Source organism: Myzus persicae, unplaced genomic scaffold (assembly GCF_001856785.1).
Source record: "Myzus persicae strain clone G006 unplaced genomic scaffold, MPER_G0061.0, whole genome shotgun sequence".
Lineage (NCBI taxonomy): Eukaryota > Metazoa > Arthropoda > Insecta > Hemiptera > Aphididae > Myzus > Myzus persicae.
This window is the reverse complement of record NW_019102619.1, coordinates 1393413-1409979: the sequence shown is the minus strand read 5'-3', so window position 1 is coordinate 1409979 and position 16567 is coordinate 1393413. Positions and strand designations below refer to the sequence as shown.

Genomic DNA, 16567 nt, shown 5'->3' with positions numbered 1-16567 from the left:
TTTTATAAATAGATTTTCGATAACAGTCAAATTTAATTTAGTTTAGGTGATATGACGGTTTACATGCAAATATGATCGATCAAATAAGTTTTCCATCAAAATGACCACATAATATAATTAGGCGTTCGATGTAGAGCAAACTAATTGGATAACAGATTTAAACTGGAACAATAGAGGGTCAGAATAATTTGACTTCACTCTAACATATTATATTATAATGACGCGTGGAGAAGCCAACCTCAAATGAACTCAATATTGTTGGAGAATCACACATATAAGACCTGATTTAACAATAATTATTCTTCAATAATAATCTTCGTCTTATTGCTTTTAGTCCTGATCATTCTGATAGTTGAATACATAGTAAAATTATTATTAACTTAGTGTTATTAGATTCAAACATTTATTTAAGACCATCAAATTTTACAGTCAGAAGTTTTATTTTGTATATAACTATTGAACTATTGATTGAAGACTCTTATAATTTTATACTTGATAGTAATATTTTCAAATTTTATTATATAGCAATTATTTTCTAATATATTTGACCATATATAACATACATCTAGATTTTATCATCTTTCATTGATCGTGGCCTATGAGAAAAAATACATTTGAATTTAAAGTCAGAAGTGTTATAATATAATATTGTATATTATGTTTTAATACATTCAATCGAAGTTCTTCTACATTATTGATTTATAGATAAAATAATTTTTATTTTAATGAATATAATATATTTTTTTTTTTAAACAGAAAATAATTTAAAACTCGAAGACACTAAACATGAATAAATTAATTTTCATTGATTTTACCGTGGCATGTTCACATTCAAATTTATTGGTATTTAGTATTAATTTCACCCTTTTAATCATGTTCCACATCTGTTGACCGATTGAATTAGTATTTTATGAAAACACACGAATAATATTTCCGATTAAAGCGTAAAACCGAATTTAAACAAACATTAATAAACCTGGTATGAACTGTATTATACCGTATGGTATTTGTTGTTTTTTTGTTCAATGGAGTTTTACAATATTATTCTTTCTATATCAAAATATGAAGTATTTTATTATGAACTATTATATAGGTCTAGTGGTCTAGTCACTTGCAAAAGTTGAATAATTGGGAGATTAGTAAGTACCTCACTCATTTTAGTTTGCGTTTAATGTTTAACAACAGTTAATCACTAAATATTATTGTTTATTTGTGACGATATTTGAATTATTATTAACGTCAAATGATAAAAATACGAATACTTTAAGTTCTACAGCCATAATAATCATTTATTAACACACAAATAAAATACAAATACCAAAATATTGGCCTAATACAATTTTATATTTAAAATCGAATATTAATGTATTTATTTACAATACGTTCATTATAAGTGATTTTATTGCTGTAATTCAAATGTTTACATTATTTTATTAATTTATAATTTGATAAATAATAATCGATTAGTCAAGTGTATTTCGTTTTATTATTAGCATAATATTACATTATTGTTACATGTAATTGTTGATCGTGGAATCGTAACATTGTTTTAGAATCCCCTTTAATACATCTCATCTGCACCAGGTATAGTTGGCCAATGCTTTTGGTTACGTTCATGACGACTTACAGACTAATTGTATAGGTACCAACAAACAGAAATTAGATTACTTTCACAGTGGCGTCCCAATTATAAGCCTAATGGCACCGCAGGTGGTCAAATAATAATAATTTAATATATATAATATATATATATATATTATATATACGCTACGTGCACATTGCCTTTAAATATTTGATGTAATAATAATATAATTGTTTGGTCGAACCTGTTTTCGCAAATTATAGAACATCAGTGCAGTGTTTCAGAGGAGACCGTCACGGCGGAAACTCGACTTTTATATGGACACCGAGCTTTGGTATTTCGCAGTGTCGGAGTGAAAACTGCGGATTAAGCCCATGTTATATTATTACACGGCCACGTTTGATTTAGCGTTCGGTTAAAACGGCCCCGAGAGGTGTATTTCGGTACCTGCGTTCGAATTTATTTAAAGGTGTCGGCAGCCGTGGGACTCGGGAGGTTAACAGATTTACGGCGCAGAGTGTAACGCACTGAAATAAGTTGATTTTGTTTATTACTATCGGTATGTTACACACCATGCGGTAGTCTACCCAGTATACCCATACAACATCATAATGTAATACCGGTATAGTCATATTGTTGTCCGTTTGGTTGTAACTTGCGCGATACTTTACTTCTACAAACACAACAACAGCAAAAATACGAAAATACATCTCGGGTCGGTACTTGATAAACATTTCGGTTCTTTTCATGTATTTTATTTTATTTTTCGGTTTATTATTTTCTGAAGAATGTAAAAGCTAGGTACTTGTTTTTTTTTTTTTCAAAGTGTTTGACTCACAATATTATATAATAATACATACATGTACCAAGCATGCTCATTCCCATTTTTTCTTTTAATAATTTATTTTACTCAAACGTAAAATATGTGATTCAATTATTCTGAGTAGTTACATACATTTTAATAAAACAGAAACTACTAGTTTATAATTTTGGATTTAAATTAATTAAATTCAAAGATTTTAAATTCCGACTTGGCAATCTTATTAAATTGAATTAATTAATTTTAATAAAAATTATCCGTTTTACATAACATATTTAACAATAATGCATCACACAGAAGGCTTACGCCGTAACATATTCTCAGAAAATTGAGGCATTTTGGTAATATATTTAAATTGAAACCGCTTTAAAGTTATTTGGTATGAGATTTATCAAAATGGTAATTCAATTATTTAACCGTCAATCAAATATGTTGGTAACATTGGAGAGATATCTGTTTTTTTTTGTTTCACCACTTTAATGCATTTTTTTAAATTTCAAATTATATTCAAAGACATATTTTCCAAAAGTGTGGCTGAAATGGATAGCTAGTCATTTCTATATTCTGTACAAATTATTACATCTAACTATTGGCTAATACTGTGCTGAATCTAACAAGGTATTCATTAATTAATTATACTCATACACATTTATAAAGTACCTACTTCACAATCATATTACATATATAATGAAATAAATATATATTGACTGGTGCATTTTTAATATTAATTAAAGACCGATATTTGTTTTTATAACTGTTACTTTAAAACAATAAAATATAAATTACTAATTTCTGTATTCTTAATTTTAGAGCATGCAATAAATAAAGGTCTGCTATACAGTTACAGTTTTTTAATGAACTAAAATAAATGTATACAAATGTTTGAATACAATTGTCTAGCTTCGAAGAAAAAGTCAACAAATAATAAAATATATTGAAAAGAAATTGCGAGTTTAAGTTAAAATCATAATCCGTTAGGTCTTAAATCAATAATTTTAATTAATGCTGCACTTATTTCTATTGACTCTATGGCTGCTATTGTTAAGGTAGCTTTTTCAAAACTTTTTATATCTCCTCTGTTAAAATGCATGTTTATAATAATATTGTTATAATGTCAGCATTGTATGGATCTGTGAAACTTTTTTTTCTTTATTGAACATTAAGAGCTCTGGCCTTTGGTTTGACTGTGATTGAAATTATAACATATATTATTTTTGATACATAAATAAAAACTGGACTGTAACTTAAAACAGTGAAACTTATTAATATTTTAATTGTTAATTTACATTGGCAAAAGTATAAAATACTGTAAAATTATAATAAAACATGTTAATATGATATATCCTTGCAGTTCAAGCCGTGTGTTTAATTGAAACGTGGTCGTTTGAAACGTGGTAGTTAATGTGAAATTAACTTTTATAGTCACAACATTTATATTTTTGATTATAATTATACGTTTATGGCTTGGTGAGGTGCGGTCGTACTCTTAATCCGCGGAAACGCTCTGAGAGTGCTAACTGAAACCGGCGTTGCCAACTCACGGATGGGTGACCACGAGGGTTTTTAACAACAATATATATATATGTATGTTTCAAATGCACACAATCAAATGCGTCATTATGATGAGTCTGAGTCTCATAAATGTATTATATTTATACAAATATATTCAATTATTATTTATACGATTAAAGTGTTCAATTTATTACTATAGTTTTACAACTCAATGTATGAAGAAAATATTGATATTAATTTAAAAATTGGTGAAAATAAATTTAAATACTTTGAATACTAATAAATATTTTAGTAAATGAGTAAACATATAAATTTAAATGTTGTATAATAGCTGACAATTTAAAATGAGTAAAAATTATATTAAAAAGCAATTTGAATTTAAATTAGAAATTTGTCAAATTTGGAGTAATTACTAACGGTCGTAAAATATAACTTAAATATCATGACTACATTAAACTTGAGTAATAAATAATATGAATAATTCTTCCAAGTTATAAACTTCTAACTGTTTAACTTTATTAGTTGAATAATCATTGCAATATTTGGGTATGTTGCACACTTGTGCATAAAATAATTTACAGTACCTGTGGCTGAAGTAATGTTAACAGTTTCAAATGATCATTAAAAGTTACTTGGATAATGTTAATACAACACGAAATTTTACAATAAAATATAAAAATATATTTTACATTGACTATCCGACTTCAATAAGTTATAACGAATCATTAAGAATAACTAACTGATTTTTCAACTGATGTTGAAAAAAAAACAATATTACATGTATATTATGAGAAATATCATGCAATGTGTATTATAATGGCATTGTGATTACTTTTTATTATATTAAGTAACAAATATATGCTTTGCTTAACAAGTATAACGTCCGTAGTATTGGTGTTTGCATATTAAATTTAGTCATTAAAAACATTTAACAATTAAATATCGTTATCTACCGAAATATTCATATGGTACAAATGTGTAATTCTATCAACTAGTGGCGATTATAGGTGTATAAAAAACCCAGTCATTCCTATATTATAATATTTTTATAAATTATTCATCCCTAGAGAATATTATGATATCGGATAATATCCGGAACAAATATACCAAAAGCATTATGTAAATCCGAGAGCAATGCAAAAATTATCCCAAACATTTATCTCTCATACACAAACATAACTGGCTTTTTTTTGTAAGAAATTACGATGATTTTGTGTACTATATTAATATTGTTTGTAGAAGTCATTTTTTTCCCGTAAATAGCTCTCAATATTTTCTGTTTTTCTTGATCACTTTTCCATATATTATGTATCAACTTATTACGACGGGTCTGAAAATTCAAGTGCCGGAACGTATCACAAAAGCAAATAACGTAACAGATTTGATTAAAAAATACATAAATATTGACAAATTTGTGAGTTGCAATATTAAAGGTACCCAGGTACAAAAATGCATAGGTTACATGGTTAATGGTTACATAATTTACTACTGTATTGAGCATTATTATTATTGGAATGAATTAAATGTATCTCCTAATTTGTTTCTAGATCTATATTTTATTTTACAATTTAATTGTTTCAGCATAAACATTAAAAATAAAAAAAATATCAATAATCCAAAAATAATGGCATTAAAAAAAAAAATATTATGAGTGAATTGTGTATATTTAATCATATACAAAAAATGGTTTTATTATTAGTTTAAAAGTAAAAAAAAAAATGTATTCAATAACTAGATACATGGATAGAGTGTAAGACTTCGATAATAAAAAAAGTTCGTTTGAATCATTAACTTCGCTAAATTATTTGAAAGAATTTTCTGCGCTGTTGGCTTATACGCAGAATTAATCCATTTGAAAACAGGGCGAATCATAATATTTTATATTACCTATATAAACGAAAAGTATTTGAATTTAGTCTAAATAAATAAATTAGAATAAATAGTAGTTTATTATCATAAGCGAAATACTAATTGCCAATTGGTACCTTTTTTTACAGATGTATTTCATTAAATGATTATTATCGTGTATCATAGTACCTATAAGTTCAGCAGGCATGACTTTCTGTTTATTAATTTATTTCCCATGATTTATAATCCCAAATCAGATTGCTTTAATGTATTTACCGAATAAGAAATATAATTGCAAAATTAAAGTTATTACACTATCTTGAATATATACCTATCGACTATGTAAGAAATTACAATTTTTAATAATTAATTTTCCATAGCTCTGATTAAATGGTAGGACATTCATATTCCATTTTTGAATCGGTATAACAGTTTTAAAAAAATTACATTATCATAAAGACTGAATTTTTAACTATTCAATATAAAAATGTATTTTCATTCTTTAAATTAGGTCACTTGATTTATTAACGCCCGATTTGTACGTGATATTTATTTGATTACTTGCTTTTTATATTTTTTTATGTATGCCTAACTGTAGACTAAACATTTTGTAAAAAATAAAAAAATGACTATGTATTATAGTTCTATAATACTAAGCTGCATTACAATTTAATCTACATCTTATCATTGCGTTTAAAATATAAACCGTAAAATAATTTGTGCTCTGTCGCTTTATAACTTATACAGAAATGTACCCAATCACATTACATCAATGTTAAAATTCTTATTTATTTTCCGCCACATTAATTTTTTACTCAATTTCATACAGTGCAATATATTATACTGTCCAGTTTCGTGTATTATATTGCATAGTCATTTTCACAAAGATCGTATAATATTTCCCTTTCGACTTAATTGAAACTTTTATAGTGTTAGGTTCCTGACATGAATGCTTTTATCTTTCTCAACAATCCATATTTTATCCTATTCACTCAAACGTGAACCTATCATGAATACAACAATTATTAATTTCATAATTAAATTATAGATCAACCATATTTTATATTGACTAAAAAATAGAATAATTATTTTTAAATTAAATATTATTTATTTATGTTCAAATTAGTAAAAATAAAGTGAAAATAAAATAGTGTACCTACAAATACAATTTTATCGCATTATTTTTTTTCATAAAATTGAACTTAATATTACAAAATATGATACAAAAATAACATAGTCAGTGCCGGATTATCCATTAAGTAAAGTAAGCACTCGCCTAAGGGCCACACTCGTTATAAGAGCCCTGTAAAAGTGGAAAACAATTTTTTTTTTTGAACTATCCATTATATTTACGGATTAATAGAAAAATAAAATGGATATAATTCTGTATACTGTATGCTATAGAAAATATTTTTTTGGATTTTATCAAATTATAAATATTTTATAATATTTATTGTATATTGTCGGGTAGCGACGAACATTACCATTGTGCTTTACGAGTTGCAAGCGTTCATCGATCACCATAAATATTTAAAGTTCAAAACTATTTAACTAAGAATTATACTTTACTTTAAGTTAATTTCTTTTTTATAGTTGTTAAGAACAATTTTTTTAGTAAAATAATTTAATTAACATGTTTTATTCATTTAAATTAGTTGGTTATTATTTAAAGCCAACACAATTGTTTAATCCGACACTGAACATAGTACTAATGAAACATTTAAACAGTCAATTTCAAACTTTTGGTATTTAAATACCTGTATATTTACACAGTGAGTTACTAGGTCAATAAATAATAAATTTATAGCAAGTGTGATCCCTTCATATGTTTAGTTAGGCAAGTTATGAAGAAAAGCTGAATTTCCAGGAAATGGTAAATTTGTTGCTATTCAAATGAATAGGATTTTCATTGATGTATTTAAATTTTACAATGTTAAAATATCTGAATACAAGTTTTTCAGATAAAATAAAGAGGATTATATCATTTTTTCATGACTCCGTTATTCAAAAAGTGTTAATCTCGAGAGGCCGAAAGTAGATTAGATGCAAAAAAGATTGCCAAGGATTTAGTTGTTCAAACGTATCACAGCGGTATAATAAACGTTTTATTTATGTTTTTATTCTAACAACGTTGGAAAGACGATAATAAACGAATTCCCACTTGAACAATATTAGACGTCATCCGAAGATGAAAATGACTTATTTTTAACGAGTAAGTTATTATATTTCGTGAAATGTTGTCAAGTCCAAAAATTGGAAAATATTAGTATCTTTCAATCAGTCTTTGACATCTCTGTCACATAATCTATATTTTTAATTCATATTAAAATTAACAAAGATTTTGACAGTTTTAATAATAAAAAATATCAGAAAAAGTTGGTGTGCTGTATTGTAGGTGTTGAGTGAACCTCGTCATTGAGTTGGTCACTCTGATGGACTTTTATCTACCAAATTGAATTAAATAATAAATAATTTTTTACTGAATACAATTCTGAGTGGAGACTTGTTAGCCTAAAGATACTGTATTATTTATTTATATTACTATTAGTGATAAGGTAAATTGAACTAATTTGTGGTTAAGATATGACTGAAATTATAAACTAATTATTATATATTATTATTATTATTAACTTATAAGTCAGTACCAATAGCGTACTTGAAATTCTAATACAAGTTTTCTCATGAGTTATTCTTATACAACTTAAAAAATATTGAAAATACATGGTTTCAATATTGTTTTACATGCGTTTAATGTAAGAAAAATATTGCAAGAGAGTCAGCAAATGATTTTGTACATAGTTGAAAATTAATTAAATTTTTATACTCAAACCTAATATTTGAAAATTTAATACAAGGTTTCTCGTAAGTTGTTATGATAAAAAAAATAAATTAAGAGCAATTATTCAACAAATATATTTTATGAGAGCTTTAAAATATAGTTAAGAATATGAAAACATTATTCATATTTTCAATAAGGATTTTTCAACGAACGATTTACTTATTTTGTTGTAGTACAAGATTGAACAACTACTGTTAACTTAATGATACACGATTTTGTGTTATTTCGTGCTTAAATGATATTCGTATGGTGCATTATTATTTTAAATTATAATTACCCATAATATCTATACTATTTGTATTTAGAGTTTAAATAGCACGAATCTCAATATTATTTCAATCTCATCTTAGTTATTTATTTCTGTAACTCGTAAGTCAGAATAACTTTACTAGTTTAAGCTAATTCTAATCATAACATAAATATATTATATCCATGTAACTTAATTTTCAAGTTACCACTATGTAAGCTCCTTGTTTCAACTTGATGAAAGAATAAGTCAATAATTATTTCTCAGAGTCAAGTTAATTAGTTTTTTGTTTATCACGAACAATTTATAAGTTTGTAATTGCGTGATGTTGCAATGACAGTCGTGATGTATGAAAACGTTCATTGCAATAACGTAATTACAACTAAATATTAAAATAATTTGAACGGAATAATATAAAACAAATAAAAACTAAACTAAATTATGAATGATAAACAATTATACGTCCACGATAATAATTCAACATAATATAGAGGACATAAAATATACATGTTTCTATTAATAGTCAATACCAATAGTAATAATATAATTTTCGTATATTAAGCCAATATGAAAACTGATAAAAAAAAGGAAATATTGCATCAACAATGGTCACTATTCAGTACAATAATAATATATTTGATGATATATCCGACCATCAGTTTCAAATTTTCATGGTTACCGTCACGTGGTCCTTAATAATAATAATGATCGTATTTCAATAATTCGTGCAAAATATGTGCCTACACTGATAGTTAACGCATACCGTATTATCGGCATACACATATTATAATACCAAATAGTATACGTCGTCACAACGAGTTTGGTAATCAACTCGAGTACCTACGGCATAATATTACGAGGATTAAAACGCCATTAAAACGGTTTTCGAACGCCAACAACACATACGGTCAAAACGGACTCCTACACGTAAAATAAACGGCCGCAAATCGATATCATAATAATATGTTATTATTTTATGCACGAGGCATATGTATAGGGATCGTGCGTGTATATAGCTGGTATACAAGGAAACCGTGTATAAATATTATATACCTATATCGTGTGTATATATATATATATGTATATATGTATATATAAGTGGAAAGTGCCCATTGTCACGTATGATTATATTCCCCGAGGGACCCGTGAGCGTGTCTCGAGTGTAGATAATGCGCTTAGAAGATCACTACATACACACACACACACGCACAACTGAGCGCACACACACAAATTCACGAATACACACACGCACGCAAAATAATTTATTGACATTTTTCAAGTTGTATTTTTTGTAATTTTTTTTTTGGTTGGTATTTCATTATAATACGTATTATGGATGTCAACCAAATCTTCGTTGATATTATGATGAGTATTATTGGTTTTTTTTTTTGCCACAATATACTGTCCTGAGTGTTTAACACATGAGCAGGATGTGATAGGTATGACCTACCTATCCTAAAAATCGTTCAGCTAGTGCCACCGGCCAAAAGGTATTGAAATAATAAAATGAAGAATACAATTTATAGTAGTTATACTGAATACTTACCGTTAATTAAGATTAACACACTTTAATGAATATATCCCCCCTGAAAAAGCGATTAAAACATAACTAATCATAATAAAAATATCAATAGTATTGAATATTTGAATGCTGCTGTGTAATAAGTCAAATATTGCTATAACAAAAACTAAACTTTTTTGTTTCAGACGTAATTCAAAAATGTTACAAATATTTTAATTTACTGTACAGTTCAATAAAATTCACATTGTTTGACTTAAATCAAACTATCGTTTTGACTTCTAACATATATTAAAAATAATGTGTTAGGTGATAAGTCACATCAAAAAAATGTATTTTATTAATAACCTAATTATTAAGCTAATTAATATTTAAAGTTTAAGTATTTTTCCTTCATAATGTCTGACCTTCTTAATAATAATTCCTAACTTACCTTGTTAACTTATTGTTTTCATAAAGCTTTTTATTTTATTATTCTGTTTTTATCAAGTCAAAACTAATTCTGAAATTCTAGAAATGTTATGTTTTTGATATTATGTTTTCAATACAACGTATAACCATTTTAATTTTAATTTTAGTAAAATAAGTTAGAAAAATACATTTTTGTTTGACTTGTATTTTTTTTTTTAGAGCAAGATTTTTATCTTTTTATTTTTCCCGGTTGAATCGTCAACGAAGAAGATACCATGGACTTTCAAATTTCTTCATTGCTCGAATAAATAAAATATAATTATATAATTCATTATTAAGTTTTACTCTAGTATAGTATGAAGGTAAAATTGTATGCAATTTAATATCTAAAATACTAACCATGTATTATGCTTTAAATCCTGTTATGTTATTTGTGTACACAGTCACAAGTTAAACACTTGAAAAATAAATATTATTTAAAAAGTTTTTAAAAAAAACGTACTCATTTAATGTACAAACACTGTACAAAATATTTTAATGTGAAATTGTCGTGTGTAAAAGTCATTATTGCGGATTCTTAATCAAATGACATTTATTAATTAGTCAAATTAATTCATGTAAATTTATTACAGTAATTTCAGAGTTGTGCTTAAATTTATTCGATGGATAGATTTGCCTTTTGTGTGGAATGGTCCAAGCCTTATATGGCTTTAATTGTTTTACATGCACTACTGGACTTAAAATATGTATACCTACTCAGGTTTTTTTGAATCAAGCATTATGCATTTTAAACCTTCGTATTTAATATAACGGTAATATGTTATGTACAATACTATTTTCACGAAATAGTTAGTTTATTTAGTTTAATAAAATAAATCTCAAATAATAAAAATGTTCATATGGTTTCTGACCCGTCACATACTTAATCTCAAATAATAATTGTTTTATATTATATCAATGACTTACTCAATGAGCAATGATCATGATAATGTTATATACCAAGGCATTCATTTATATTATCGGTATTTTTTTCCTAATAAAATAAAATTCAATTAAACTGTGTACTAACCCTTAATAAAAAGTAATGGAAATAAAAAAAAACCATCCAAATAACATTTTTGCCTCGTCCAATCTACTAACAAGTTATTGTGAATGGTTATATGTGACTTCTTTAAATTATTTTATATTTATTAAAATATGCACGGAAAAACACACATAAATGACACCCGTAGATGGTTTTAACGCTTGTTGAAAAAATGCATGTAATAAAAATTATATGGAACATAAATATATAAAATAAAAAAAAATATTTAAAAAATAAGGTATGAATACATATCGATTTTCTCACACCCACTATTAGGGACACACTTCCGGTGAGCGCATCAATATTTATTTATACGGACAAGTCGGCCGTATTTAATTTCCCCGATGTCGTCGTCGGTATAGAGGAGCCCCATCGAACCCCAATAAATTTGAAATGTCAATACTCTTGTGCTGACATTTTTTGACTGATATATTTTAATAACAATATTATATCACTACTAAAGGACTCTACCTCTGAAACTTTTCACCCCGTCACTACTAGTAACCATATTCAACAAAAAGTTTGACGTTATACGGCGTTAATGGTTTGTTCCTATACCTCGGTTTGACCTGACAAATTTCCATTTATCATTTTGTAATAATAAATACACTCGGAGATAACTATCATAACATCTATTTATACAAAAAACACAAACCTATACGTATTTGTTTACGAAATGTTCATAAACGACTGATGATATTATTTATAATTATTCATCATTTGCATACAAAAAAGGAATTATTTTCTAATCACATGATATTACAAACAATTCACGAATTTATGAAATCAAATTTTTAGAATAACAAAACAGGATGTTTTCTGTAGGTTACATTAATTATTCTTTCTGAATTTAGTTGTAAAGTTGATAATAAATCGTAAAAAGTTTTGCCTTAAAATAATGGTTAGTTTAAAAACAAAAAAATTAAAACAGAAGACTACTTTGTGAAAAACTTGACACTATAAAAATAACATCAATTTATAGGTCATGCGGAAATAGCAGGTTTACGTAAGTGTTGAAAGTGTTTATTTTAAAGACATATTAATTATAATATGAATTATATTACACTGTATATTACATTATTAATTGTGGAGAAGTTTTGTTTCATTCTTCGGTGAGTGATATAAACGAACAAAATGGTTAGGTATACACAGTCAGGAAAATTATATTGAACCGAGACATCTAAATTAATGATATTGTGCATTATAATATGACGTCCCGTTTTAGTAATATTATCAATACAATAATATGTCACTGCACAGACATATAGAATAAATTAAACTAAATTTACACAACTATATTACATTACTGCAGCTGATTAATTAGTTATATTTATCATTGTCACATCTATTTAGAATTCTAGGAGCTATTGGAAAATATCTGTCCATGATTTGTTGTGTTCGAGTTAATAATGATGTGCAATATACTCTGAAACCGTATAATGTCGGTTTAATAAACTATACATTGTTATTGATTCTATCTATGATTCTTTACTGGCTATTTTACATTTCGTTCAATCCCTCTTGACAAAATATCTCAAATATTTTTTTTCATCAAATGCAAATACAATAAAATCACAAATATATTATATACTAAATTCTAAAACTAAAATACGAAACTACACAAACATGGAGAATCAATGAAAATTGTACCTAAGTAACTAAAAAAAAAAAAACCTGGGAGGTTTACCTGCTGCACGTGTCAAGTATTTCTCGTCACTGTAATGGATGTGTTAAAATTGAATTCAATTAATCATTGTATACGAAAAACGGTTCTGAGCGGAGACGGTCTATCAGTCTGTATTTTAGTACGCTACACTTATGTAAATTGCTATTGGTAATAAAGTAGGTAGGTTGAATATAATTTTACAAAAACAAATATCTTACTATCCAACTAAATATTTTGAAAATTAAACAAGTATATACTAATAAACATAATGACTCACGTTTCTAGTTCATAGGAATAATATTTTTTTTTTAATTACAACAAAATAATTAAAATTGTTAGTGTCTTTCAAATTTCCAATTAAATATTATTTTCCACCAATATTAAACTTTGACATTGAAGATCATAGCATTTCATCTATTATAAAATGTGTGTCAGTCATAAAAAAAAATACGCAACATTGTAGAACTGGTATATTCATTGCTTCGTTAAGTATCTAAAAAACTGTTAATGGGAATTTATATTTTAAAAAGCTCTTATAACACATTGGCTGGGTTACATATTTTATCAAACGCTGACTATATATTTTCCATTGTAGTAGTTCCTTCTTGTGCAGTGCTGGTTAATATTATAAAAACGTAGAAAGAAATTGAATAAAACATCTAAGGTTGGCTTGCATAGTCAATGTAACAGACAACAGTTGAATAGCGCAACCCTCAATATATTGGTACTCACTGCCGATTCTGAATTTAATTTGTGAATGTTGCTGGAAACATCTAGCAGATTAGTACACCTAAGTTGTTATTTTGATAAATAAATTTTACAACAGTAAATAAAATGACATCGGAAGCAACGCGCTTATAAACACTGTTCAGGCAGTGAAACTAAACCATAATATTATATTTCATCATCTGGCAGGATACAACGCATCAATCACCACTGTGCCCCTTTTTGTTTGAATGCGTTTCAGTCCAATTCAATGCTGTCTTTTCCATCATAAGTAAAAATTCTTTTGTTCATATTTTGTACTATGTCATCTCTCACTAATGTACAAAAAAAAAAAAAAAATAAAAACAAATGGAAACGAACTAACAAAACAATGTTAAATCTTATCAGTACAATTATTGTACTATTTTTTTTTCTGTGAATTTTACAATGTATAAAAAATACATTCCTATACTATTGTAGTACATGTTGCATTAATGATATTAAAAATAATAATAATAATAATAATAATAATAATGTTTAATTGATAAATAACGGTTTCACGAACGGACATGTATGTTGCAAAAGTAGGCATACCCATTGGATATTTCAAAATCTTATTTGTTTTATTTTAGATAAATAAATCAAATTTTTAATTTTCATACTTTTTCATTTATTCGAGAATATTTTTTTTAACCTTATTGGAATTGTTTGTAATTTGTAATAATTATTGTTAGTATTTATTTTTGAACAAAATGCTAATTACGGTTGTTGAATACTATGCATGCCGACAACCAACACTATAATGTAATCATCTAATATTTTGTATTTAGTCATCAAATTTATGTTTATTTTATATGACTTACGTAAAACAACAAATTACAATTATAACTATTTAATGTTTATAATGACGAATTTATGTTCTAGTTTTGATCTTTAAATCCATCAAAACTGTTTCCTTCTTTATATTAGGTATTAAAAACAAATCGTATTTCATTCCGTTCAATCTATTTGTTGAAGTCCGTATTTTTAATGTCATAATGATATACTTATAGTTTATAATTATTTTTATTAAATGTTAAATTTTAAAATGAGATTGGGAAATACTGTCACTATATAAGTATATCACTTATTGAAATGCTCATATAGCAGTGTTATTTTATTGAATGTATAACAATCAAATTATATATTTTTTATTATGTGTGTATTTCTTGCTTAAACCATGGATTGAATTCGTTAATAACTGATTGGCGTAAGACCAATTGTTTTTTCTTTCCAGTCTTGAAATCTTAAATAGGATTTATAAATTATTATAGAAACGATCACTCTTTCTTCTTTTTTATATATAATATATAATTAAAGCTGAAAAGCAATAATGTGAATTGCTCAGTAACACTTGATTTATCGTTAAGTATAGTATTTCGGACATTACATCCGACGGTGGTAACATTGTAACAATAGATGCATGCATAGTACCTATTCTTAAATTTAACACCACTACATCAAGCATAATATAATCATCAGGAACTCTTCAGTTTAATATATTTTGTAATTCCTAAAATGTTTTACTTTCTAGTGAGATTTTTATGGTTTTTTTTTTTAAATATTCAAAAATTTTTAATGGGTTCTTTTTTAATTTATTGTTACTCCGAGAAGCCTTGTACCTAAATAATAATTATGCTCAGCTATATTATATTCTCTTGTGTTTAACGAAGATTAATTAACAAGAGTAATTTCTCCAAGTAGGTGGCCACAGACGCTGTATCGTTTGTCATTTAATTTGTCAAACATGGTTATTGGAGCTGACAAATCGAAGCCCATCAATCTAAAAGTTGAACCCGTTCACAAATACTACATGTATATTCTACAAAATAATGACCACTTATCATCACGTAACACCTACAGTAGAGTTATGGGAATGAAAGCTTCAATTTATCAAATAAAAAATTAAAACAACCGATTGGGCGGAAAATATGGTCCTGGGATTTCAGATGCCTAAATAATATTATTCGAATTTCAATTTTTAAACATAACGATTTATGCATCCAAAAGTTTTAATACTATTTCGATTTTCGCGCTGGTTTTCTGTTCTCAGCACTATTATAATAGAGTGTGATCTGCATGTCTGAACGATGAATATGATAAGCATCCGTGAAAGATATATATTTCGTAGAAATAAACAGATTTTTTTCATGAAATTGTGATACTAATGAAATTCTTTTTTTTCAACAAGAATCATGAATATGAAAAGTAAACCAGATAATTAACAAATCTGACTATTCCCGAATGTATTACAGGTTACTCTATTTGGGTGGGCTATATCTGAGCAAGTTTACT

The 16567-nt window shown here is 26.4% G+C and overlaps 1 protein-coding gene across 6 annotated transcripts in view; it reads left to right on the top strand.

Annotated features, from left to right (window-relative positions):
• Positions 1-16567, top strand: part of LOC111032710 (small conductance calcium-activated potassium channel protein 2) — a 261206-nt gene that overhangs the window by 71832 nt on the left and 172807 nt on the right. The window lies entirely within an intron of this gene.